The sequence below is a fragment of the Pogona vitticeps genome, chromosome 2 (assembly GCF_051106095.1).
Source record: "Pogona vitticeps strain Pit_001003342236 chromosome 2, PviZW2.1, whole genome shotgun sequence".
NCBI lineage: Eukaryota > Metazoa > Chordata > Lepidosauria > Squamata > Agamidae > Pogona > Pogona vitticeps.
The window spans coordinates 226,887,250-226,913,035 of record NC_135784.1 but is presented as its reverse complement, the minus strand read 5'-3'; the positions used below and the strand labels follow the sequence as shown (position 1 = coordinate 226,913,035).

The 25,786-nt window shown below is 39.9% G+C and overlaps 1 protein-coding gene across 48 annotated transcripts in view; it reads right to left on the bottom strand.

The window, feature by feature from the left end:
- The window catches only part of PTPRD (protein tyrosine phosphatase receptor type D), a 1,767,834-nt gene that overhangs the window by 1,154,426 nt on the left and 587,622 nt on the right, over positions 1-25,786 (bottom strand). The window lies entirely within an intron of this gene.

The following is a 25,786-nucleotide window of genomic DNA, read 5'->3' as shown; positions in this document are numbered from 1 at the left end:
TGGTTCTTATGTGGGCCAGGTGGAAGAAAGAAAAGAGGGATAGACTGGTCAAATACTTACCCATAAATAAACATGCAGTTCCTTGCAGTGCCCCAAACAGCGCATTTGTCAGAGGATGATCTCACCCAGCTTTAGCACTAGAAACTGGTTATAAATAAGGTTTTAAATAGATTCCCATCCCATAAACTATTGGAATTAAATCAAAATAAAAAGACATGTTCTTTTTTTAAAGCGGGGGAAATACCATACTGAGAAATGCAGAACATCCTTAAAACAAGTTTTTTTTAAAAAAAAAAACTTTAGTCATATTTAAAGAATCAAGTGATATTTAGCTCATTTTTTCTCATGATGGGTGTTTACTTTAGCTAATGCACTCTCCCACCGCTCTGAAGGCTGGCTGTGTAGTCATTTGGCTATAATTCATTTGCTCATGGATAGATAACCAATATCTAACAGCCAGATTTAGTGATGAAGTAAAGGGATAAGTGGCATAGGCTAGATACCCAAACAATAAAAAATAGAAGTACAACTGATAAATTACAGTAAAACAAGGAACTTGTAATGAGCTGTTTTGATTTATGATCTTAATTTTCATTTCACATAAGTAATCTATCTTAATACAAAATACAAAGCCTTCCCTTGGCTTTATTAAGTAATACATTTCACATTCCATAGCTTGAAAAAGAGGGGTGAAATCAAGTATTTGGGTAATGTAGTGGATCATTTGCTTTAGATTACTACAAGGGAAAATTTAAGAAACTTTTAAAGTAGCATGTAGCTATTGTTTTGTTAACACTATTTAGTGTTAGGTTAGGAGTGACCTTTGTATTAAGAGTGTAATGAATATATGTAAGTTAGGTTGCTAAAATAATTTCACCTTATAATATCTGACCTTGAGAACAAAAGGACAATTTGCTTTACTTCCGACATAAACCCATGTGCTAACACATGTGATGCTTTTCTTTCTCTCTTGATGGTCAAATAATTAGGAGGATGGAGAAGGCATTGGCACTGATTCTGTACCCCCTCCCACAACACGTTGAGAATAGGAGAATCTCTGAATAGAGGAGGTAGACATATCTGAGTCAGAACAACAACTGCAGAACACAATGACATAGGAGTGGTGGATATCAGAAGGATACTCAGTGTTATCACTAGGAAGAATATTGCCTTACCGATTTGGAGCTGTTCCTTAACAATGTGGTTTTTAAAGCCTCTATTTATTCCTGGAATGATGGCCATGTAAGACAGAGAGCTTCACATCCAGGAAAGAAGAGTTATCATTTATATTTGCTAATTTCTAACTTAATCAAATTACTAGGGGCAAAGAACTCCCTACCCCCTGTGCAATTCATGGACCATGTGAAACTTGCTAATGTCTCTTTGACTGCTGAATCACCCTCTTATCCAACTCGTTACCTAAAGGAAATCTGAATTAGACAGCCAAAAATCATAAAGTGCTGGCATTAATTTTAAATATATTGGCCATTGTTAACAGCCATTAAAGATAGGAACTTTCACCCAACAATTACAGACCACATTCACTGAAACCTACCATGTCTATACTGTTTTGTAGCTGGGACTGTTTTTGCTCCAGTGGCTATAGAACTGAATATCCTAGATTCCCTTTTGAGTTCAACTATTTTGCCTTCTACCTCATCCTTCTGAACTAAGGTTTTCAAACATTTCCTTTCCAAACTTTGCACTGACTTAGACACAGTGCAAGGTCATATCCAGGACTGAGGTCCGAAAAACCAGGATATGACTGCTTTGTGTTTGCCTGGCCCTATTTCTTGGACAGGGCTTATCTGCTTTGTTTGCAGGCTCATTGTATGACTTGAACTTGGGTCTGTTTCTTAGATGCTATGTTTAGCTTCTCCTCATCTGCTCCGTGACTGCTTGTGTGGTTTTACTGATGCAGTCTGGCATGATATGGCACAGCGCTGTTGGAACCAAACAACCAGTGCCTTCATTTTATGTAAAAGCCAGAAATCTGGATATTCTCTTCCATGTTTGATAAAGGTTGAGGTTGATAATGATGGTGGTGGTGGTGATGGTAGTTTAGTCATGCTTGACTTTTCGTGAGCCCATGGACCAGAGCACACCAGGCCCTCCTGTCTTCCACTGCCTCCTGGAGTCGGGTCAAATTCGTGTTGGTCACTTCAGTGACACTGTCCAACCATCTCGTCCTCTGCCGTCGCCTTCTCCTCTTGCCTTCACACTTTCCTAACATCAGGGGCTTTTCCAGGGAGTCTTCTGTTCTCATGAGATGGCCAAAGTATTGGAGCCTCAGCTTCAGGATCTGTCCTTCCAGGGAGCACTCAGGGTTGATTTCCTTTAAAATAGATAGGTTTGTTCTCCTTGCAGTCCAGGGGATTCTCAAGAGCATCAGTTCTTCAGCGGTCAGCTTTCTTTATGGTCCAGCTCTCACTTCTGTACATCCCTACAGGGAAAACCATAGCTTTGACTATTTGGACTTTTGTCGGCAAGGTGATGTCTCTGCTTTTTAAGATGCTGTTGAGGTTTGTCATTGCTTTCCCCCCAAGAAGCAGGTGTCTTTTAATTTTGTGGCTGCTGTCACCATTTGCAGTCAACATGGAGCCCAAGAACATAAAATCTGTCACTGCCTCCATATCTTCTCCTTCTATTTGCCTGGAGGTGATGGGACCAGTGGCCATGATCTTAATTCTTTTGATGTTCAGACTGTTTTTTGTGGTCTCCTCCTTCACCCTCTTTATGAGGTTCTTTAATTCCTCCTCACTTTCTGTCATCAGAGTGGTATCATCTGCATATCAGAGGTTGTTGATATTTCTTCCCACAATCTTAATTCTGTTTTGGGATTCCTCCAGTCCAGCCTTTCACATGATGTATTCTGCATATGAGTTAAATAAGCAGGGGGACAATATACAGCCTTGTACTCCTTTCCCAATTTTGAACCAATCAGTTGTTCCATATCCAGTTCTAACTGTTGCTTCCTGTCCCACATATAGGTTTCTCAGGAGATAGATAAGGTGGTCAGGCACTCCCATTTCTTTAAGAACTTGCCATAGTTTGCTGTGGTCTACACAGTCAAAGGCTTTTGCATAGTCAATGGAGCAGAAGGAGATGTTTTTCTGGAACTCTCTGGCTTTCTCCATAATCCAGCACAATTGTACAGTAGTTGGAGCATTCTTTGGCACTGCCCTTCTTTGGGATTGGGATGTAGACTGATCTGTTCCAATCCTCTGGCCACTGTTGAGTTTTCCAAACTTGCTGGCATATTGAGTGTAGCACCTTAACAACGTCATCTTTTAAGATTTTAAATAGTTCAACTGGAATGTCATCACCTCCACTGACCTTGTTGTTAGCCATGCTTCTTAAGGCCCACGAGTGGATGTATGGCTCAAGGTCAGCAATCACACTATCTCTGTTGTCCGGGATATGCAAATCTTTCTGGTATAATTCCTCTGTGCATTCTTACCACATCTTCTTGATGTCTTCTGCTTCTTTTAGGTCCCTACCATTTTTGTCCTTTATCATGTCCATCTTTGCACAAAAGGTTCCTTTAATATCTCCTATTTTTTTTTGAACGGATATCTGGTTTTCCCCTCTCTATTATTTTCTTCTATTTCTTTGCACTGTTCATTTAAGAAGGCCCTCTTGTCTCTCCTTGCTATTCTTTGAAGTATGCATTCAGTTTTCTGTAACTTTCCCTGTCTCCCTTGCAGTTTGTTTCCTTTCTCTTCTCTGCTATTTGTAAGGCCTTGTTGGACAGTCACTTTGCTTTCTTGCATTTTCTTTTCTTTGGGATGGTTTTTGTTGCTGACTCCTGTACAATGTTACAAGCCTCCATCCATAGTTCTTCAGGCACTCTGTCCTCCAAATCGAGTTCCTTAAATCTGTACTTCACTTCCACTGTGTATTCATAAGGGATTTGGTTTAGATTCTACCTGACTAGCCCAGTGTTTTTTCCTACTTTCTTCAGTTTAATCTTCAATTTTGGTATGAGAAGCTGATGATCAGAGCTACAATCAGCTCCAGGTCTTGTTTTTGCTGACTGTATAGAGCTTCTCCATCTTTGGTTGCAGAGAATATAATCAATCTGCTTTTGGTATTGCCCAGTCTGGTGATGGCAATGTGTAGAGTCACCTACTGTGTTGTTGGAAAAGAGTGTTTATGATCACCTCCTTGTTCTCTTGACAAAACTCTACTAGCCTTTGCCCTGCTTCGCTTTGAACTCCAAGGCCAAACGTACCTGTTGTTCCTTTTATCTCTTGACTTCCTACTTTAACATTCGAGTCCCCTAAAATGACAAGAACATCTTTCTTTGGTGTCAATTCTAGAAGGTACTATAAGTCTTAATAGAGTTGGTCAATTTCAGCCTCTTGAACATTCGTGGTTGGTGCATAAACTTGGCTTATTGTGATGTTGAAAGGTCTGCCTTGGATTCGTATTGAAATCATTCTCTTATTTTTGAGAATGTATTCCAGTACAGCTTTTCCCACTCTTTTGTTGACTATAAGGGCTACTCCATTTCTTCTATGTCCACAATAGTAGATATGATCATTGTCTGAATTGAATTCACCCATTCCTGTCCATTTTAGTTCACTGACGCCCAGGATGTCAATGTTTATTCTTACCATCTCCTGTTTGACCATATCAAGCTTACCAAGGTTCATAGATCTTACATTCCAGGCTCCTATGCAGTATTTTTCTTTGCAGCATTGGGCTTTCCTTTCACTTCCAGGTGCGTCCACAGCTGAGCATCCTTTTAGCTCTGGCCCAGCCACTTCATTAGCTCTGGACCTACTTGTACTTGTCCTCCGCTCTTCCTCAGTAGCATGTTGGATGCCTTCCAACCTGAGGGGCTCATCTTCCAGTGTCATATCTTTTAGCCTTTTGTTTCTGTCTGTGGAGTTTTCTTGGCAAAGCTACTGGAGTGGCTCGACAGTTCCTGCTCCAGACGGATTGAGTTTAGTCAGAACTTTCCACTATGACCTGTCCGTCTTGGGTGTCCCTGTACGGCATAGCCCATAGCTTCTCTGAATTACTCAAGCCCCTTCACCACAACAGCGCAGCCATCCGTGAAGGGGGGCAGGAATGTATTTAGTAGTAAATATTGTCTGAATAAAAATCTGGCTACATAGCTTGGTGTGTTACATATTTGGCTGCAGAGGCAGAAGTTGAGAGTTCAATTTCTCATGTGTCTTCTTGGAGTAGAGACAGTCTGTCTAGTCATGGGCAAGCTGTACAGTCCCAGGGTTCCACCAGAATACAGCAATAATAAACCATTTCTGAATACTTTCTATCTAGAAAAGGGTCACCACAAGACAAAATTGACTTGAGGGCACAGCATTATTAAATAAATAAATAGGAAACTTTTATTTATGTGCCTTGCCTGTGGATTGAGAACCAGTACTTTCCCATGTTGGTTGTAGGAACACATATCTTGCTTGTGTGTCACAATGATAATTGTGTGTCACAATGATAATTGAGAGAACAGTTTGTATGCATTTAGTTCCAGGGCATAATTTTTCAGGAGGGTCAGGGCACCTTTGCAATGAAGACCTTGGCAGTTGTTGTCTGTCCACTTTAATGTGACATGATGTGTATACCCCTTAGTTTGTCTCTCATGTACCGATATGGGGAGGGACACACACAGAATTAGCCATATGATGACTCCAGCTGCTGAGTCCTCTGCTGGAATGGAGAAGTCCCATTGACAAAGCCAGCTCCACTACACAGAATGTCTACAGTTTCCTTTCAGCTTTGGAAACAGGTGTCACATTTGACTTTACATGGGAAGAGCAAGGAAGCCGCTGGTAAGGACTAGGCAACAGACCAATTTCTAACTGTGAGTCAAAAACTATCACAAGTTTTCTCACAATACCAATGCTTTGCTAATAGGTTGTTTCTCATACATTACTATTCCCTGGGGGATTCTGGGAGTTGTAGCTCAAATGTCTAATTTCTCAAAGCTGTGATAGGGAATAATCTATAACAGAGGTTCTACAGATGTCTATATATTTGACATGTGTTAATTTTTTTATTAATCTTATCAAATTCCCAAAGGTATTTTTAAGGACAGAATAACCATGAATGTTTTGCACAATGAAACAAAACTTCTCTTTTGGTGACAAATCAGCGCTTAAAACATAGCAATGCACTTGTCATAAACTGCTGTACACTTCTCTTTTCTTGTTCAGTCTGTGTACCTTGCTGTATTTACATCCCCCTCTTACTGTGTAACAGTTTATGATGTGGCTTTGCCATTCTTAGCTTCCACTAGAGACCAAGTTGAAAAACACAAACATATTTCTTTTGGAGCTCAGTTTGACTTCAGAAGCAGCAAAGGGGCTGCTTTTTTACCCCCTTCCAAAGTCAGTCTTCAAGAAATTGAAATGCAAAATTTCCAGCTGCTTTATTTATAACACATTTATATTCAGAGAACTGCAAGATGAATTAATGAAAGCCACAATATTTAGGAATCGCTGCTGCTATTTTTCAAATCTTACGTACCAGAGCCAAAACTTGCTACTATGGACCACTGAAGTAGAATTTGGGTATGCTTTTTAAGTGTGTTATGTGCTGTCAAGAATTGACTTATAGCAACCTCATAGGGCTTCCAAGGTAGGTGACAGGAGTGGCTTTACCATTACCTCCCCACAGTGAGTTTTCATGGCCAAGCAGGGAGTGGAACCAGGTCTCCTGAGTCCTTGTCAATTACTCTGTCCAGTATATACCACACTCGCTATGCTAAGGAATGCACAATGGTGTATCTAACATAGGAGAGAACAGAAAGGATGAATGCTTAGGTTAAGGTTACAGTGGATCCGCAGAATTCAGAGTATTTCTTCTTGCCCAACACACCACTGAAATGATGTTAGGGGAGGGGATATCAGCCATGGTATCACTTAATTTCATTTTTCCCTGCTATTGGGAGTGATAGGATCAATTTTCTAAAGAAAGAAAAAGAAATGGCCATGGAAAGTCAAATATGTCATAAATATGGCAAATTTCACATCCCATTTCACTTCCCCACTGGATAATATGGTAGAAATACTTTTAAAAAAACAAACAAACAAAAAAACAACAACAAAACCCCCTACAAAATACAAAATAAAACAAAACAGCAGACTTTCAGTACTAATAAAGGTGTAGTAGAAGAGGGTGCAACCAAAAATAACAGGCTATTTTAATGGGGTTTGGAGAGTTTGATTTAAGTATGGAAACCAAGCACATCCCAGCCCTTACATAAACTGTGTCACATGGCATTGCTTTTGGCTGAAGTTCTTAATAAACAGATATTCAGAATCTGTCCACCATTTTCCCCCTTTGTTTCTCCAACTGCACATCTACCAGTTTCCAGCTGCACTTTTCTCTTAACTGCATGATTTGTGTTCAACTGCGTGCTTTAAAAAATGAAGGAAAAGCCTCATCTTCACTTCAGTGTTAAAGTCTTGGAAGTAGGGTCAGTGTAAGGACAATTTTCTGCTGGAATATAAAATCAAAATGGCCCTGGCTACCTATAATTCTACTCTTCTTAAGGACTTATAATCTTCCCTGTCCCCAAAATCAGGCAAAGCAGAACTCCCATAAGATTAAGTGGCAAATGCTAAAGGGGTTTCTAGCTCCTTATATGGTGATTTTATTAGAAATACTTCCATATTAATTGCACAATCCTGAAATGGTTTACAGCACCACAAAATAAAAACAAATCAATCTCATAAAAATATCCACAACAATACATAATATGAGAGAATTCCCACAGTTGATGGCTAGATACAAGTTTTAATCAAATTCCTAAAACACACCGACATTGAAACCTTAGGCTTTCAGCCAATAATAATATCAAGTGGAGTTCTAGGCACAAAAAATTAATAGCTATGTGTATATTTCATCTCAAAATATTCCACCCCACTTTTTTGTGTTCTACTCACTTTTTTGGAGACTAAGCAGGTGGCATTCAGAGAGATTTATTTATTTATTTTTTCTGCTGTGCTTCTCTATCTCTTGAACCATATCACCCAAATATGTTGTTCTGCTCAACATTTTTCATTTCATTGGTTGAACAGGCAAGAACTGAGAATGGGCATGGGTGAAAAATTTACTCCTTCATGTTTTTAAAAACAGAGTTACTTAATTTACAATAATTGAATTCAAGTGGTACAGTGGGTCTTAAACATTACAGATGGTACATTATTACATGAAGCAATTCATCAAGTGCTGAAAGATGGCTGACTATTACAGCAAATGTTTGTCTTGCCACCAAAAATTTGCAAACAATTTGTTTTATATTTGTTTATCAGGAGGTAACATTGACTTAATTTGTAGATGATTGTCAGACACAAGTGTCTACAGGAATCAGAGATCTAGAACAGTGAAGTGATTGCATGTTCACACATCACACTATCTTTAATGTAGAATTTACCCTCCATTCAATTTTCTAAGTTCATGATGCATAAAATTTAAAAGTGAAAACTATATACAGTTGAATCAACCAAATGTATGCTTCTGAAAAAATATACAAAATATGACAAAAACACATGAATTTCTAGGCGTGAAAAAGCATTATCGAATACTAGGTGAAACAAGTTTGGCAGTGGAAAAATGAGAACCTCTATATGACTGAACTTGACACATCTGGCCATTTTGAGTAAACGGTACCATTCCGAGATAAATGGGACAGGATTCATAGGTCTTGGGGGGTGGGGGGGGAGAAAGGGCTTAGGAAACTCTGCATGCAACACACACTGTTTACAGAGATTTCTTAACATATAGCAATTCACTTCTAGAAATTAATTCTTTTGCATAACTGTGTAACAGAATTTTAGCTAACATCCCATTGATTCTGTTCTTAATATTTATATCTTTAGGGTATGGACCAATGAATTAGACTAAACCATCTTCAAATATGTTCCTTGAGTCTATCCTTTACAGGAAGGCCTGCCTTGTAATATCTCAAGGGTGAAAGGACATAGATTCAAATCCCTCCATGGCAAAGACTTGTCTTTCTCTTTCCTTTTCATTAATAATATAATATGAGCCACTGCAGCAAGAGGCGGCAGCACTCCTGGCACATTCATAAGTGCTATCTATATCTAAGTAGAAGATCACCATGCCATGATATGGCATCCTTCCACATTCACTGCTGGGTATTCCCAAAAACAACAACCCTGCCATATTTGAAAGCACTCTTTCTATTGAGTTCACAAAATGTTGCTGGAAGAAAGTTACTTCGCGAGTAAGTCACTGCGTTTGGGACACCCATCTAGGATTATTGGAGAACTGGGACCAATTGGCTTTGAATTGACAACATTTAATTACAAGATTTACTGCTCTTTGTTGCTGAAAAAATCCATGCACTTTCTTCCAAAAGAGAACAAACAAAATGCTCCCCTAAATTGTTAGTTTTGGCCTCATTCAAATCTAAAGAAGTAATGTGGGTTGAAGGCGAGCTATTGTCTCATACTCCTGTGATATTATATTTCAGTCGATTATTAAGTACTAAGGCAGCAGATAGCAAATTCAGAAAGTACACGGAGACTATAAAGTGCAAAGGCCTACTAGTAGGATTCTGATTAAGATCTTGAAGACAGCAGAAAATAAAATTAGTGCAGTCTTTGAGTAGCCCCCAGCAAGAATTGTATGCTTCACCTGCCTTTAATCCCCACATTGTTTGACATTTTCACTATCTTCTTGCTACATTATGCATCCTCTGAGTCACACAGTCTTTGTCAGCCTTCTGGACACAGTGAAATAAAAAAAGTTTCTATGGAGGCTATTTTGCAGTTTCCACTGAGGTATCATCAAGCCACCACATACCTGTAAATTCTCGAATAATTTCTGATATATTTGAAGGAAAGGAAAGTTGGATGACCATCAAAATCAAAGATAAAGTTCAACAAAGAAATATTATGTCAGAAAGTTGAAATGCTTTGGAAATCATAGGTGTATATTCAGATGAAACCCGTCTAATGTAATTCTCTCACCAACAGTCACTGAAACATCTATGCCTGTACTCTTTCCTTTCTTCCCTTCTCTGTGACAATTTTAATCACCTATTTTAATAAGAAGAGAAATGTGAAAAATTCTTGCTGTTGTTGAAATGTTGACTAGGACAGTTTGGTGAGGCATCTCCAGCTCCCACCAAACATCCTGGCTTCAGCACAAGCTCTTCCATTCCATCAGAATAAGGCACCAAGCAGTGGATAGGAATGTTTTTCATTATGTCTTTTGCAGTTTGCAAAAAATGTCTGAGCTCAAAACATGGGAACCATTCTTGCCTTTTCCAACTCTGCTTACAGAAATGGTCAAAAAAACCCTCTTGAAAACATGCAAAAGCTCCCTGAGACTGAAAAAATGAATGAACGAACGAACGAACGAACGAACGAATGAATCCAAGGAGGTTGCTTTGAGTGCTCCTGATGGGCCATCTACTCTTGCCCTGCACTCCCTGGATAGTCTGTTGGAAGCAGCATCTGCTGGGTCTCAGGTGGGCACAGTGGCTGGTTGAACAGCCCAGGGTAATAGGGAGAAACCCAACAAAGAGCTACCTAGATGAGGGGGTGGGGTGAATAAAAGTTGCAGAAGGAAAGCTGGAGGAGAGCACCGGGGGGGGGGGGGAGGGAAAGGAAGCAGACACCAGCATGACAGTCAGGGAAGCATGGAGTGATGCCGATCATGGCAGGGTATAGGACTACACAGGCATCAAAGACGCCTGGACCAGGGTTCTGGTTCAGATACATGTACCCCAAGGAAGAGGTCATGGCAGAGGTTATGAGTTAGTGCCTTGTCAGTGGTGCCCTGGCCCTTCCTGCCATTGGAGATCTCAGCCACCAGCAGGACAGCTGACCTCTAACCCAACTCAAACGGAACACTGGAGGTGCAAATGCCAGAAAGAGTCGCAGTGAAATCTTCAGGAGGAGTTGGGAGGACCCCACAAATGACAGCCACCCAACATTACAAGCCTTCCCTGTAGGGCCTGACCTGGTTGAACCAGACGCTTGGCCTTACACTCACACCTAAACTATGGATTGTGTCAACCCCAGTGAAGTTAACTGAGGGACTGAAAAGCATGAAAGTTCTCCCCAGGGCTAGTAATTGAATTATTGGGAGGGCATGAGATGGGAAGGAGAGGTGTGGTTGATAATACTTGTGTTGGACCAATAAAATCTAACTTGCACCCTTCACTGAGTCTGCAGCCCATGGAAGTCAAAGAATAATTAAGTTGGAAGAGACCTATAAGGCCATCAAGTCCAAGTCCCTGCTCAGTGCAGGAATAAAAATCCAAGTATATCTGCCAGATGGTTATCTAAATTCTCGTGAATGCCTCCAATGTTGGAGCACTCACCACCTCTTGAAGTAATTGTTTCCATCATGGCTGATTTAAGGCTTTGGTGGGCCCTCCTCCCTCCCTCGCCCTTATCTCCTACCTAAATAGGTCACACAATATAAACAAAGTAATGAAACATAAATAAGACTGACTCACTAAGGTAATCTGGGTAGCATTAAATAAGTGAACAATGCTTATCTAAACAAACAATATAATAATGAAAAGGAAGTCTGGATTATGAGGGAGGGTCAAGGCAAGGGAAGCCTAAAGCTGAGCCTCGAGGCACTTTGCACATGGCCCAAGAAGAGGAAAAGTTGTGCCCATCATGTATAGAACATGCTGAGGCTGCAATCCAGAGCAGACTCCCCATGGAAGGGAGGGAGGCTGCCCATTGTGTGGGGTCGCAGGACACTAGGCTCAGGTGCAGGTGGAAGTGGAGGGCGGCTGCTACCCAACTAAGGGCACTGGTGGAAATAGTGCCTCTGAGCCTAAGCAGAGTGCCATGCATGTCCCGGCTGGCCTCTGTCAGGAGAAGCAGGTCTTGCTGAGGCGCTTGAGCTCCAGGATGCAGTCAGGGTGGCCAGGGGCAAAGACAACCATATGCGCCTCCAGGGACACGGCACCCTCAGGGGCCTGGAAGACATCCCAGGGCTGATCCTCAAGATAAGGGAAGGTGCCCTTCTCCTTGTCAGGTGGTGGCGCCCAGTAGCAACACCTGCAGGCGTGCCTTCCATTCATGCAGCAATGCCACCTGGCACAGGAAGATCAGCTGCCCCAATGGCGCACATGGCAGCCAGAGCCCAGCCTCTGGGGGAACAGAGAGAAGGTGGAGGAGGACAGAGCACCCGTTGGAGGGTCCCGAAGCTTTTCCCCGGTTGTGGTGGTAGCTGTGGCGGGCCATTAGGGGCAGGATGTGGTGCGCAAAGGAGCTGAGCACCATCTGCCTGCTGTCCAGCCCCTATGTCTCACCAGCCAGGAGCACCAACTGAATGTACTCCACCACGACCCCAGGCCAGCCTCACCCTTGCAGCCCTGACAGCTCCCAGCCTGGCTAGCTGCTGCTCTGGCTGCTGCATCCGCCTCTTCATGTAGGCCCCTACCAACAGCGGGCCCTGGGCAAATGCCCACTTTGCCTTCTGAATAAAGCAGCCCTCGGTTCCATTGCCATACTGCTCTAACAGTTAGGAAGTTTTTCCTGATATTCAACTGAAATCTGGCTTCCTGTAACTTGAGCCCACTGTTGCATCATGTCCAACGAGGTTTTGCCCGCTACCCCAGCACCGGATGGGTGTGGTGGGAATTAAATGCCATAAAAAAAATCTCTTATGCAGAGAATAGGGTTTTTTTGTTTGTTTTGCACAATAAGTAAGTCGTGACTTAGAATTGTTTTTTCCTTATGTAGAAATTGGAGGTGATGTGGTGGCACTGTGGGCTAAACCGCAGAAGCCTGTGCTGCAGGGTCAGAAGACCAGCAGTCGTAAGATCAAATCCATGCAACGGAGTGAGCTCCCATTGCTTTGTTCCAGTTCCTTGCCAACCTAGCAGTTCGAAAGCATGTAAATGCGAGTAGATAAATAGGTACCACCTCGGTGGGAAGGTAAAATGGCGCTCCCTAGTCATGCTGGCCACGTGGCAACGGAAACTGTCTTCGGACAAGCGCTAGCTCTACGGCTTGAAAAATGGGATGAGCACTGCCCCCTATAGTCGGACACGACTGGACTAAAAATGTCAAGGGGAACCTTTACCTTTTACCTTTATGTAGAAATTTGGCCTATTTTTTTCCTTGGGAGTTCATAAAACCCATCCAATAACCCAGTAACTACTTGGATATTATGTGGAAAATATTGGAAGAAAGAAGACTATGGAGGTACTGATAGAAAAGATAATGGAAGTGGCAGAAATGGATGTACTAACGGAAGCACTAAGTGAAAGAGCACCTCAAAAAGGACTTAAAAATGGGAATGACTTTATAATTGGATCCAAAATATGGAGTGGAAAGAATAGATAAAAGAAGCATAAAAAGGTAAAGGTAAAAGTTCCCCTTGACATTTTTAGTCCAGTCGTGTCTGACTCTAGGGGGCGGTGCTCATCCCATTTTTCAAGCCGTAGAGCCACCACCTGTCTGAAGACAGCTTCCGTTGTCATGTGGCCAGCATGACTAGGTAATGCCATTTTACCTTCCCACCAAGATGGGACCTATTTATCTACTAGCATTTACATGCTTTCGAACTGCTAGGTTAGCGAGGAGCTGGGAGTTCACTCCGTCACGTGGATTCGATCTTATGACTACTGATCTTCTGACCCTGCAGCACAGGCTTCTGTGGTTTAACCCGCAGCGCCACCACGGAGTGGGGAGAGCTCAAAAGATGGTCTGGAAAAATTGTTAGATGATTTACGAGTGATTTCCCTTTTAACATAACTAAGTGGATATAAGAATACTCTTTCAATCTCTGGAATTTTACCATTATCCCACCCCTATCCATTCCCTCCTTATGTCCCTGTCCCCATACTCCAACCTATCCTTACTGAAAATGGAAAAAAAAATCATCCAAGTAACTATAAATGTGAAATTGTTATATAAGTCATTATGTAAATCGTATATGAAAACTACATGTGCAGGCCATCCCAAACATTGTACTTCTGAGGTATTTATGCATGCTGTTCCATAAATGTTAATCGTATATAGTTTTGTCGGATTTGGGAATAAAGCAATAGACAGATATTCAAGCCCAAAATCTTGCTAAGTGTTACTTATCAGGACTGGTAGGTACCTTTCTCCACAAATTGATAATTAACAGTGGAATCAGGTGGTACTGGTTCATGTAGTACATAGAATGTCAGTGTTAGCATTAAATATTATCGGGATGATCCATGCTACTCTTTCAAATTGGACCCAAATATGTATCTATCAATACATTTTGTTGGTACCAAAGTAGCTGAAATGCCTTACACTGTAAAAAAGAAAAATGTTTTTGATCGCTGCCATAACACATGAATTAATTTAATTAAACTAAAAAGTTTGAAAAACAAGAATTTTTACAATTTACTCAGTCCTCCGCTTCCCCTTCTCATTGATCATGGGCTTGCTGTGCTGAGGGATGAGAACAACATCTCCCTTTTCACTCCCAAGAGCATCACAAGTATTTGTTGTTGCTTTTATATGGTTCCCATAGACTAGAACTGAACTGTTCTAATATATTCCCACCACCACCACCCTGTTGCAGGCTATAAACAGAGCTACTCCTTTCTGGCAACTTTGCATGTTGGCATCTTTCCCTGGGACTCTGCATAGAGGGGCAAAGTGCCTGCTTCACTGACGGGAAACAAATTATACTTCCTGTTGCTTCTGGGTCCAATTTATGCATCACCCTCCCCTTTTTTAAATACAAAGAAATTTGCACATAAAATATGGAGACTAAATCTCACCCAATCACTAGAACAAAACTATGTAGACTAAGAATATTATTGGAAGGCAGCTCCTTTGAGATGTTGAAAATATATTGATACACAGTTTCTGGGCATCAAAATATGCTTACAATATTATGGGATTGTGAAATACTGACATGGACTTTAAGCTAATAAAAGTATTCTGGTATTTGAATGAAAGGGAAAATCCACAAAGATTTTACCTCAGATAATGTGGGCATAACTGTTGAACATTTTACCCCTCACCTCAACCTACCCCACTCCCCACTTCATCCTGTTTGATTTGTTAATTCAATTCCCTCATTCTCATGCCAAAATAATCATCCCACATACTTTAATTCTTAACATCCAATTTACATCAGATTTGTTAATTTTCTTTTAATTTCTTGCTTGATTAAAAGTATTTTATTGCTACTGAATGCTTTGAGTACATTATATGGAATATTACCCAAAATTTCCCTTCAGTGCTGCTGAAAATATAAAATCTTTGCTCTTGGGCATTTTTTAGTCATGAAGGTATTTCCATGTTCATTGTTCTGCAAGAAGTTCAATATTGCATAATTCAAAACAAATGCACCCCCATCGTAAAGCCAAATGATCCATGCAATGATATTTGTTTTTCATCTTATTTTTTCCTTCTCCCTCTACTGATTTAAAAAAGAAAGGGGGGAAATATTCTCCTTGCTGAAACAAAATCAATCTTTTAATATCTCTAGGAATATTAAACGTAGAAAGAAAAAATGAGCAAAGATCACGTGGAATACAAAGAATTATCACTTTATTCTAGATATTCTTAAAACACACAGGCATACACATCCACAGGAATTGTGTGCCAATGGTGTTACAAATTATAGTTTGCAGGCCCTGCTGGTTTATGGGCCTTGTAAGGTGACTGATGATGCCTATATCAGATGTAATGTTTGGTTTTTCTCCACATGTTATGTATATACAGCTGCTGCAGTATTCATGCCATTTTTGTTTTCCCTAGCCATCTCCTATTATACCACTGCCTTGTATACATTTTCTCTGTCTTGCCTTCCCCTCCCTCCTATTCCACCCTTCCATACATACAGATTTATATATGACTAATTCAAGTGTCCTGTTTTGGTGGTTCCACCATGTTTGATATATAGATGCAGTTATCAATTTATGGAAGGAAGGGGCTGGACACTGACTTTGGCAACATCTTTTCTCCTTCCCTGTCTTACTGTTCCCCACTCACTTAATAGTCATGATATTGTTGAGTGGAATGAGCTGTGCTATGAGGTCTGAAGGAAAATGGGATGATCTCAGGAAACTAGGCAAAGGAAACAGGGAAGACAGAGAAGATGTATTTTCCACTGGATCATCTACAGTTTTTCTAGAGGCAGCCATAACAGTTTGTTTCAGCAACAATTCCACAAGCGGAAATAGGGTGGCAGCTTTGGAGTCTAGCAAATTTATATCAGTGTCAACTGAGGGGGGATTGCAACGTGTGCATAAGCAAGTTGTAATCGACAAAACTCAAAGTGAAATAAAATTCTGAAGTCTCAGATTTGTGCTGCAGTATTTACGGTACATTTTTCTTTGTGTTCTACTTCTGCTGTTACAAGCCAACTGCAGCCTCTCCGCCCTTCTGCCCACATTCCTCCACTAGCAGAGATCAGAACCCAGTGCCTTTAATAAATTTAGTTGCATCCAGGAGAACTAAATTATCTAGATTCCTCTACATGTTGCTTGGAAGCTCAGTCTGGAGTTCCATCTGCACTGGCTGATGCTCATACTCTCGGGAGCTTTATATACCATCAGCCATCACATGTTCCAGATTGCCTTATACAGGCAGGATTGGAGGTATACTGTTTCAGAATCTTCAAATTATTTTTGAGAGGGAAACTTGGAAAAAAAGAGAGAACACTTTCAGAATTTTCTCCCAGAATAATGTTTTTCTGAAAAATGTCAGCCTAGTTTACATGACAGACTGTGAAGAATATTTGCTAAATGCCTCTTTCTCATCAGTTCACATTGTCTCAACATGATCAACAACCAAATGAGGAATTTTCTTACTCTATGAGACTTCTTACCTCTAATGTGAGAGTGAGCAAAGGAAAACTGGTTGGTTCCTGAAAAAGATTCTGCCATTCTCTCTGTTGACACTAATTCTTAAAGGTCTACTCAAGAAAGTTTTGTGAAATTGCACAACTTGCATGGAAATAATTATCACCAGTACAAGCACTCTTGTAAGAGGTACCAGAAAATTGTTTCACTGTCTTGCATGCAATGAAGAAATGTACACAGTTTTGCATCTTTGACAAGTTGGAATTTACAACCCTAGCTTATACTGACTTAAACTATGAATTCATAGAAAGAATCAATCAATAGGTTAAGAGAAAAGGACTGGAACGAATGGAGAACTGGTCCATAGTTGCAACCAACATTCTGTACAATACAAACAGGTATGTGTGACTTTTGAATATTTTCCTTCAGCAAACAGAAACAGACAATCCTTTTTCTGAAAAGTTTCAGTACTAGACATTATGCTATGGCTTGGCAAACAGAAGAGAAACTTTAATGGGAGATTATAGAAAATGCTGCTTTATCTACAAAGAATTACCAAGAAGGACCTTTTGGGGGGAGAGAGAGTCCTCCGTATGCGGTCCTCATGCCAACCATGGCTGCTATGTTACTAACAACAATGATGTTTCTATGTGTACATTTGGCTGTGATACTATAATTGTTAGTAACTCCATCTAGTTCCTGAACCATGTTAGGAATGTTGCTCATGGTTTACCTATACATCCATGTTATATTACTGTGGGAAGATTCCAAGGATCTGTCAGGAAAAATCTAGTAAATTCACCACCCCTGAAATGTTAGCATTCTTTTAAAATAAATATATAAATAAATAAAAGGAAAATGCACAATGTTGAAAAGTATTTTAAGTCACACTGAGAGCACCTGGAAGAGCACAGCTTGATTTAGGATAGCTGTTCTTGTAGAGTACATGCCTAATTAAACACATTGCTTGGAAAATAATCCCACTATGGAAGATGACAAATTCAGTTGCTCTAGTAAACTTACTTTAAAAAGAGAGAAAAAGTGTGTGTGTATGAGAGAGAAACAGAGAACACCTGACAAGACAGCACACCAAAGATGAATAGCTAGGCAGAATAAAAAATGGAACCCTTCCCTTCCTGTACTCTCCTTTCTCACCACTTAGGTATTGTGTATAGCAGTGGTCCCCAACCTTGGGCCTCCAGATGTTCTTGGACTACAACTCCCAGAAGCCTTCACCACCACCTCTACAGATTTGTTCATAAAATGCAAATTAAGATTATTTGCATTGAAAGGTGAATTAAACAATCTGCCACTACTATTCAGGCATCTCTCTATGTGTGTTTGTGTGTGTGTAAACATGCACGTGTAAACATGTGCACACACATGAGCACATGTGTGCACATGTAATGAAGGTCTGGGCTTGCAAACTCCATTACCTTTGGTAGATCAATTTTTGCTAATTTGTAACTGGAGATGGCCGCGGACCGGTTCATCCCAGTTTGTCCCAGTTCATAAAGGTAGCAGCACAGCTGCTGCTGCTCCCTTCCCCCACCTCCTCAACTGATTTTCCAGTCCTGGCAACAGCTCAGGCTCTTCTGCCTGACACTCTTAGCTGATCTCCCATTCAGGCAAAAGGGTGGGGCAGAGATGTCTGTGCTCTCACTTGCAACTGGGAGATTAGCTGAGGAGGTGGGGAAAAAATGAGCAAGCTGAGCCCCCTGAGAGGCTGTTTGAGTCACAGGAGGGGAGCTGCCTTTATGAACTCAGACAAACTCCGATAAACCAGTTCATGCCCATCTCTGTTTACAACCCTTCTTGAATTGAAGGGCAGATTTCTAAACCAGGGAGACTCCTCTGCTTGATGAGACTTCTTGCCTTAAAAGGCTATGAACAGGAAGCACATGATATGCTGAATGAGACAGAGATATGTCCACACTTGTTCTCCCTCATACAACCTTGTGTGAAAAAAAGAAGAATGTTCAAATAAAGGTTTGTGATTGTATAAGTACAACTTAATCAAGTGCTGGAAAAGAGGAAGACCCAATATGAGATGGATAGACTCTCTTAAGAAACCACAATTTTGAGTCTACAGGAGCTGAGCAGGTCTGTTGAGGACAGGACATTCAGGAGATGGCACTTTAGTGGGATTGCCATAAATTCAAGGCAACTTGACAGCATGTAACAACAGTGAAGTGCCCTTGTTCACTTATGCCACGAGTCGTGTGTCACTCATACTGAAAGGTTTGAAATCTGTAATTCATTATCCAGGAAGTCTCCTGAATTTTTTAAAATGCATTTAATTGCAGACTTTACACAGCAAGACCTCGATGCACATTGTGCAACCGACCTTCCAGTCTTGACCTAAAAATATAAGGTAAAGGTCATGGAAGGAATGGCAGCCACTCAGAAGGTAAATGTCACCACAATTTTCACAGGAGATATGATGGCAGCCTAAAAGGCACCACAGGTATCAACAAGGACAGAGATTTAAAAGGTCATGACTCTGAGAATATAAGGTGATGGTTATACCTGTATTGTATCAATGCTGATGTGAATCTGTATATCAAAAGAAAGCACTCCAACTATATTTTCAGTGTTATTAAATTTCTGATAATTTATCAGTTCTATCTGAAGATAACAGTCTAGCACTAGAAGTGATTTGTTAATGCATATAAATGCGATGCTACGGTTGCAGCATGTTATAGCATGAGCAGAGTGTTATTCTTCATCTCCTGCTCACCAAGCAAGGGTCAAAAGCATGGGGCAGCCGGAAGGCAAGAACAGGAGAGAGGGGGAAAAGACTGGGCCAGGCAGAATGGTGACATTGGCGAGATAAAGGAAAGAATACTTTACAGTGGTGCCTCACAAGACGAACGCCTTGCAGGATGAAAAATCCGGAAGACGAATGGTTTTTGTGATCGCTATGGTGCCTCGCAAGACACTTTCTTCTATGGCCATGCTTCGCAAGACAATTATTTCCCCCCCTCCACTACTCGGAGAATGAATTACATTCGTCTTGCGAGGCACCGCTGTACATCCATCAGTCAAATAGAGTGACCCTGCAGAGGAAACTTAGTAAAAACCCAATGTTTTAGGGACCTTCACTTTTGAGAAGCCAAAATTAATAAGTTCCAGAGGTTATCTATTAGAAGCTTCCCCAAACACCTGAAACTAGAAAAAAAAATCACTTTCATTATTTTTAAAAGCCCATCCCTAGCAAGCCCCTTAGTCCTATGAACAAAGGTTATGATTGCACAAGGAGATTCTGGCTACTCTGCACAAGAGCCCAAAAGTCCAGGCATTCAAGCAATAGACTGCTGCTCAGGAAGCAGAAGTGAACAAGATTTTGCCTTAAGTAAATACATTTTAAATAGGTGAAAACAAACAAAACGAAATAAAAGAATAAATTAAAAAGTGGGGAAGTTCACTTTGTCAGGCATAAGAGTGGGACTACATGGCAAATATTTATAGATGTATACATGGCTTCAAGCCTGAGACTGTATTTGGGCACAAGCTGTTGACTTGGCAATGGTCTTTAAAACCCTTGTTGATATTCAGTTCCCCTCCCAGGAGGCACTGTTCTGCAAAAAATGAGAATGACTGGTGACTAAAGTAATCCCAGACTACACATAACAAGTAGGAACAACATAGTAAAGAGAGACAAGTCGATAAAGGGGATGGAATGAGAGGCTTCACAGAGGCTTCATCCAGGAAAAGTCAGTAGTAACTGATTCTAAACTGAAAACACTGTTAGTCATGACTGATTTAAGTTTCACTGGTTTCAATGGCATTTAAGATCAAATTAAACATTAAGAAACACATGTACTCTCTGTGATTAACATGTCTTCCCTCTATAATCAGGTTCTTCTCAGAGATGGATGCCTCAGTAATCCGATTTGCTGAGTAATCTTGTGTTTACTTTCCAGTGACCAACAAGACAAAGCGCAGCTAAGAAATGGGGGGGGGGGGACACAACGTGCAACTATGACAAACAGTTGTCTTCCATCACTTGAGGGAGCATTATTCCTAGGTGACCAGAACTCTATTCGCAATAGTTGCTCACTGCAGGGAAATCACGTAAGTCACGGCAATTTGCTACCACAATATACGCAATTTCCCTTCATGAACATAAATTGCCAACAGGATTCTGGCCAATATGTTCTGAATGTATTATCTGACTTAACCCATAGCCACAAGTCATTTCAAGGGGTTCAGTTTGAGAGCTAGTAAGTGGCTCTTTGGAATTCATAAAGCAAAATTGGGATGTTCAATCCATCTCACATGATTCGCATTTTCAATATTTGGCTGAAAATACTTTTTCCTGAAAAAAGTGGAAAGAGCCTTGCAACTGTCTTTTCCATTCAATATTCTTTTTCCTTTGAAGAAACAGTCACAGAAAGTACCCATGTTTTTCTTCATTTCCCCTGTGTATCCTTAATACATTTATTCAGCTTCTTATTTTTTTAATACGTAAACTGAATTATAATTGCATTTAGCTTTGCAGCAATTTGTTTCCCAAAAGTAAATTCATAGAGAATATTAGAATGACACAAACACTAAGGTTTTAATTTCCAAAAGCTATTAAAACACGCTCCCTAGCAAAATGTATGTTTGAAGTTCAAATGAAAGACAATATCTGAATGCACTAATCCTCCAGAGAATTCATGGCACCTGTCAGGCACTGTAAAGGTTTTATAAATGTTGTCTTCTGCACAGTCAACTGCAAACATCATAAGGCCTTTTGTAAATATGTCTACCAGACTCTTTGTTTGAGCAGAAATATTGAATTTCCCAGTATTACGATTATAAACCAGAGAAGATTATTTCAGATTTTTTTTAAAAAAAAAAATTGTTTAATAGCCTTTCACTTTTGCCATGGGATCAAGTTTCCTACGATAGATTTAAGTGCCCAAAATATTTGATTTGCAAATGCCACAATGGCAAATAAGTAAACAAACAAATCCCTACGTAAATGTTATTTACAACTAAACATGCTGAAAGTGAAATCTCAGGACTAAAGGATAACATCTGTCCCTGAAACACAGACACTGAATCGAGTCTGTAATGCTATTATACATAAATTATTTGTTTTTCATCACAGGTATTGATAAACAACATACAGTAAAAATTGTTTTCTCCAAAAATAGAGACAATTAAAGCACATTAATATCTTAATATACAACATTGTGTGGATCAATACAGCCTTTCCTCTCTTTGGCTTGAAAACAAAACAAGCCACAATTTAGTAGTTCAAATGAATGATAATTGCATTTTTATTTATAAAAATGTCAATATTTAAATATCTGTGTTGTGCATGCATTATAAACGGTGCCTGGAATTAATATAAACTTTGTGACTGTTTTTCTTCCTGGGAGGCAGGATCTGCTGAATGAATTGATATGAACATATCTTCCTGACTAAATGGATAGGCTGATCTTATATATCTGAGTCTGTCTATGTAACTGTGAGGAGTTCATGTCATCTGAACAAATGACCAAGTTATATAAATTAATATTATTTTAGAAAGACAATAATTAGTGCTAGGAAAGTGACATGCTTTAAATCTTGGAGATCTATTCCCAGGTTAGATGGAGCAATGATGTAACTCAGTATAAGGCAGCTTTATATATGCCAACTCTTTATATCCACTGCCTGAATCTTAGCACCTTATTTTCAGGTTTGGGTGATGAAAATTATATTGGAAGAATACAAACTTGGCAAGCTTCTTCTTTAACACTTGGGGTTCCAGAGGTGGGAGAAACACGTACTGCAGCTGCTACTAAAGGTAGGCTCCACCCTCAGTGTCACTGATATTACCATGTCCTTCTTGTTGCTTCCTTTGTGTATATAAAAGGATAAAACCTGGAAGTGTTAGTAAAAATTGATTGTTTTCTTTAACTAAGTACTATCCAGACTAATTCCCTCATAAATATCTGTGCTAAAGATCCCTCTTAAATCTGCACTAAAAAGGGAATGACCAAATTCCATATCCCTCCAACAAACACATGAGTTGTAAAAATCTTTCATCTCAGTTCAATGCCACTGAATATACACAGAGTTTCTACTCCTCTTTTCAACTTCCTGTTGCCATGGCTCTCCTTTGCTCTCTGGGATGCTATGACATCACTGTAGATCAGTTGACCAATGTTCACTTCACAGAGAGGTAACTTCCAAGCAACCAGCATTTACCTCTAAACTTGTTAAGTGAGCATCTCATGCCTTACAACAGGCAAGAAAAACTTACATGAATACAGTAAATTTTTATGCTGTTCACACGATATTTCAAAGTGGAAAGATGCAGCATTGCTTTTGCAATGGAAAACAGAGATTGCACATGTACCAGTTTCAACCCATATTCCGAAAACAAATCCCTCTATCTTCAGCAATTCCTAACAGTCATGGTATCCATGGATTTTGCCATCTATAAAGAGTCAGCAGCTGGAATATAAAATGATGTGGGCATTGTTTCTTTTAAAAGATAATGATCTAAAACCCATCCCTTTCATTATTTGTATTCAAATCCATGGATACTGATCTTTTCTGAACGCATATCATAGTGAAACAAGTAATGATGTATAAATATCTGATCTGTTGAGCATACAAATAAAATTCAAATTCAAATGATGTATAAATATAGACAGATAGAGAGACAAGTACAAAATAAAGATAGGGGCAAGTGTAAGTATGGATATAGATATATTGATAAACATTTGTCAATGTCCAATTGCCAGTCTGTTTGCCCCCCACATGAGGAAAGAAGGGCAGGCCTGCTAGCTTCTTTCCAGTACAGCCAATGGTCTCAGACTACCACAGGGCTGGAAGTATCTCAAGACTGATCTGTATTTGTTTAGGGGTTGAGGAATGTACCTTGTTTCCCTGAAAATAAGCCCTAGTAGGATTTTTCAGGATGCTCATAATATAAGCCCTACCCCCCCAAAAAATAAGCCCCAGTTAAGTGAAACCCCATCCTCCACCCATTGTGCAGCATTGTGCAGCAACCAGAAGATGACATGACTGTACAGTGGTGCCTCGCTTAACGATTGCCTCGTTTAGCGATGAATTCGCATAACGATGTGTTTTTTTAGAAAATAATATGCACCGTATAACGATGTTTCCTATGGGCGATTTTCGCTTAGCGAAGTTTGGGACCATGCTTCGCATAGCGAATGCGATTTTAGGTCCCCTGCTTCACTTAACGATGTTTCTTTTTTCAATTAAAAAGTGTCTTAGAAGGGTCAAAAACGGTTCTAAATGCTTGGATTCGTTAGAGGACCCCCTAAGTCATGTGCAAACCTGATTTGGCTTTGATCTGACTTTTCGTTAATTTATGGTGAATTTTTTTTTTCGGCCCATAGGAACCAATGGACCTGTCAAAATCTGACAGCTTCATGCTTTCCTATGGGGGAGAAAACAATTCACCATAAATTAACGAAAGTTCAGATCAAAGCCAAATCAGGTTTGCACACAACTTTGGGGGGTCCTCTAACGAACCCAAGCATTTGGAACAGTTGCTGAGTCTTCGTTAATTTTTTGTGAATTTTTTCTTCCCCCATAGGAAATAATGGAGCTGTCAGATTTTGACAGCTGTCAAAAGTTGGGGGGAAAAATTCACCATAAATTAACGAAAAGTCAGATCAAAGCCAAATTAACTTTTGCATCCGTTTTAGAGGGTGAAGAAGCTAATCCAAGTATTTAAAACCATTTTTGAACCTTTTATGACACACTTAATTTTGCAAAAATTGACTTCGCAAAGCCATTGAAATGTATTGAGTCAGCTTCAATACATTCCAATGGAGGAAACACTGTATCGTTTAACGATGTTTCCTATGGGTTTTTTCGCTTAAGGACGGCAATCCGTGCCTATTGGAACGGATTAACCGGTTTCCAATGCATTCCTATGGAAAATGGTGTTTCGCATAACGATGTTTCACATAACTTTTTTTTTGGAACCAATTAAAATCGTTATGCGAGGCACCACTGTATTTGAATAAATGTAGAGGGTTGTACATGAAAAAAATAATACATCCCCTGAAAATGAGCCCTAATGCATTCTTGGAGCAAAAATTAATATAAGACCCTCTCTTATTTTTGGGAAAGCATGGTAATTGCAGATCCAGTAGAGCCACTTCTTTGGTATGCTCCTTGGGCAAAGTAGACAGGTATAAATATACATGTCTTATATAATACATACACTTCACTTCATGCTTACATATCCAATTTTTCTGTAGACACATTTTACCTATAGATTTGAACAGTACTAAAAAAATTATTCTTGTTCTTGACATGTTTCCGAGACTTGCCATGTCAAGTCCCCTGATAAAGACTTCCACCTCCACTAATGAAATTTTCTATCTTTCTGTGAAAATAAGACCTCCATTTCCCCCTTACACACACACACACACACACACACCATTCTGCACAGCTCAATGCCCTTTGCAAGATACAGTACAGTACACACACAAACAGAAACTGTGTTTCTTCTGGGAAAAATAACCATGAAATATGCAAGAAACCTTATTAGATACTCCATTAGATAACTCAAGAGAGGGGGGGACCTCACACAGAATACAGCAAGGAGAAAAGAGAGCCAATTTATTGGCTTCCTGTGGGAGGTTATGAAATTTACTCCACTAGTTTAGTTGTCCCCAGAACACACCCATCATTAATTAAATATGGTAATCAGTGAGTTTATTTCTTTAGTGGTCTTATTACATAATGTGTGTTCTTTTCTCTTGTCTGTTTTGTCATTTAAAATTCTATTTTTTTTTAAAAAAAAAAGACTGTCAGATTTTCAGATTCATACTTGAATTGGCTTTAGCATGTTTTAAAACTATTGTTTAAAAAGGCGACTACGTGATGCACATGGAAGTGCAGATTGTTTTGACAGGGAATCATGTACTTTGATTGCAAATGAGGTAAAATATTCTTCTGTCAGGCTTATTTTAACTCAGCTGTAAAGTCATTGTATTTCAAATTGTTTTGGCATGTGTGAATGCCTTTGTTGGTACAAAC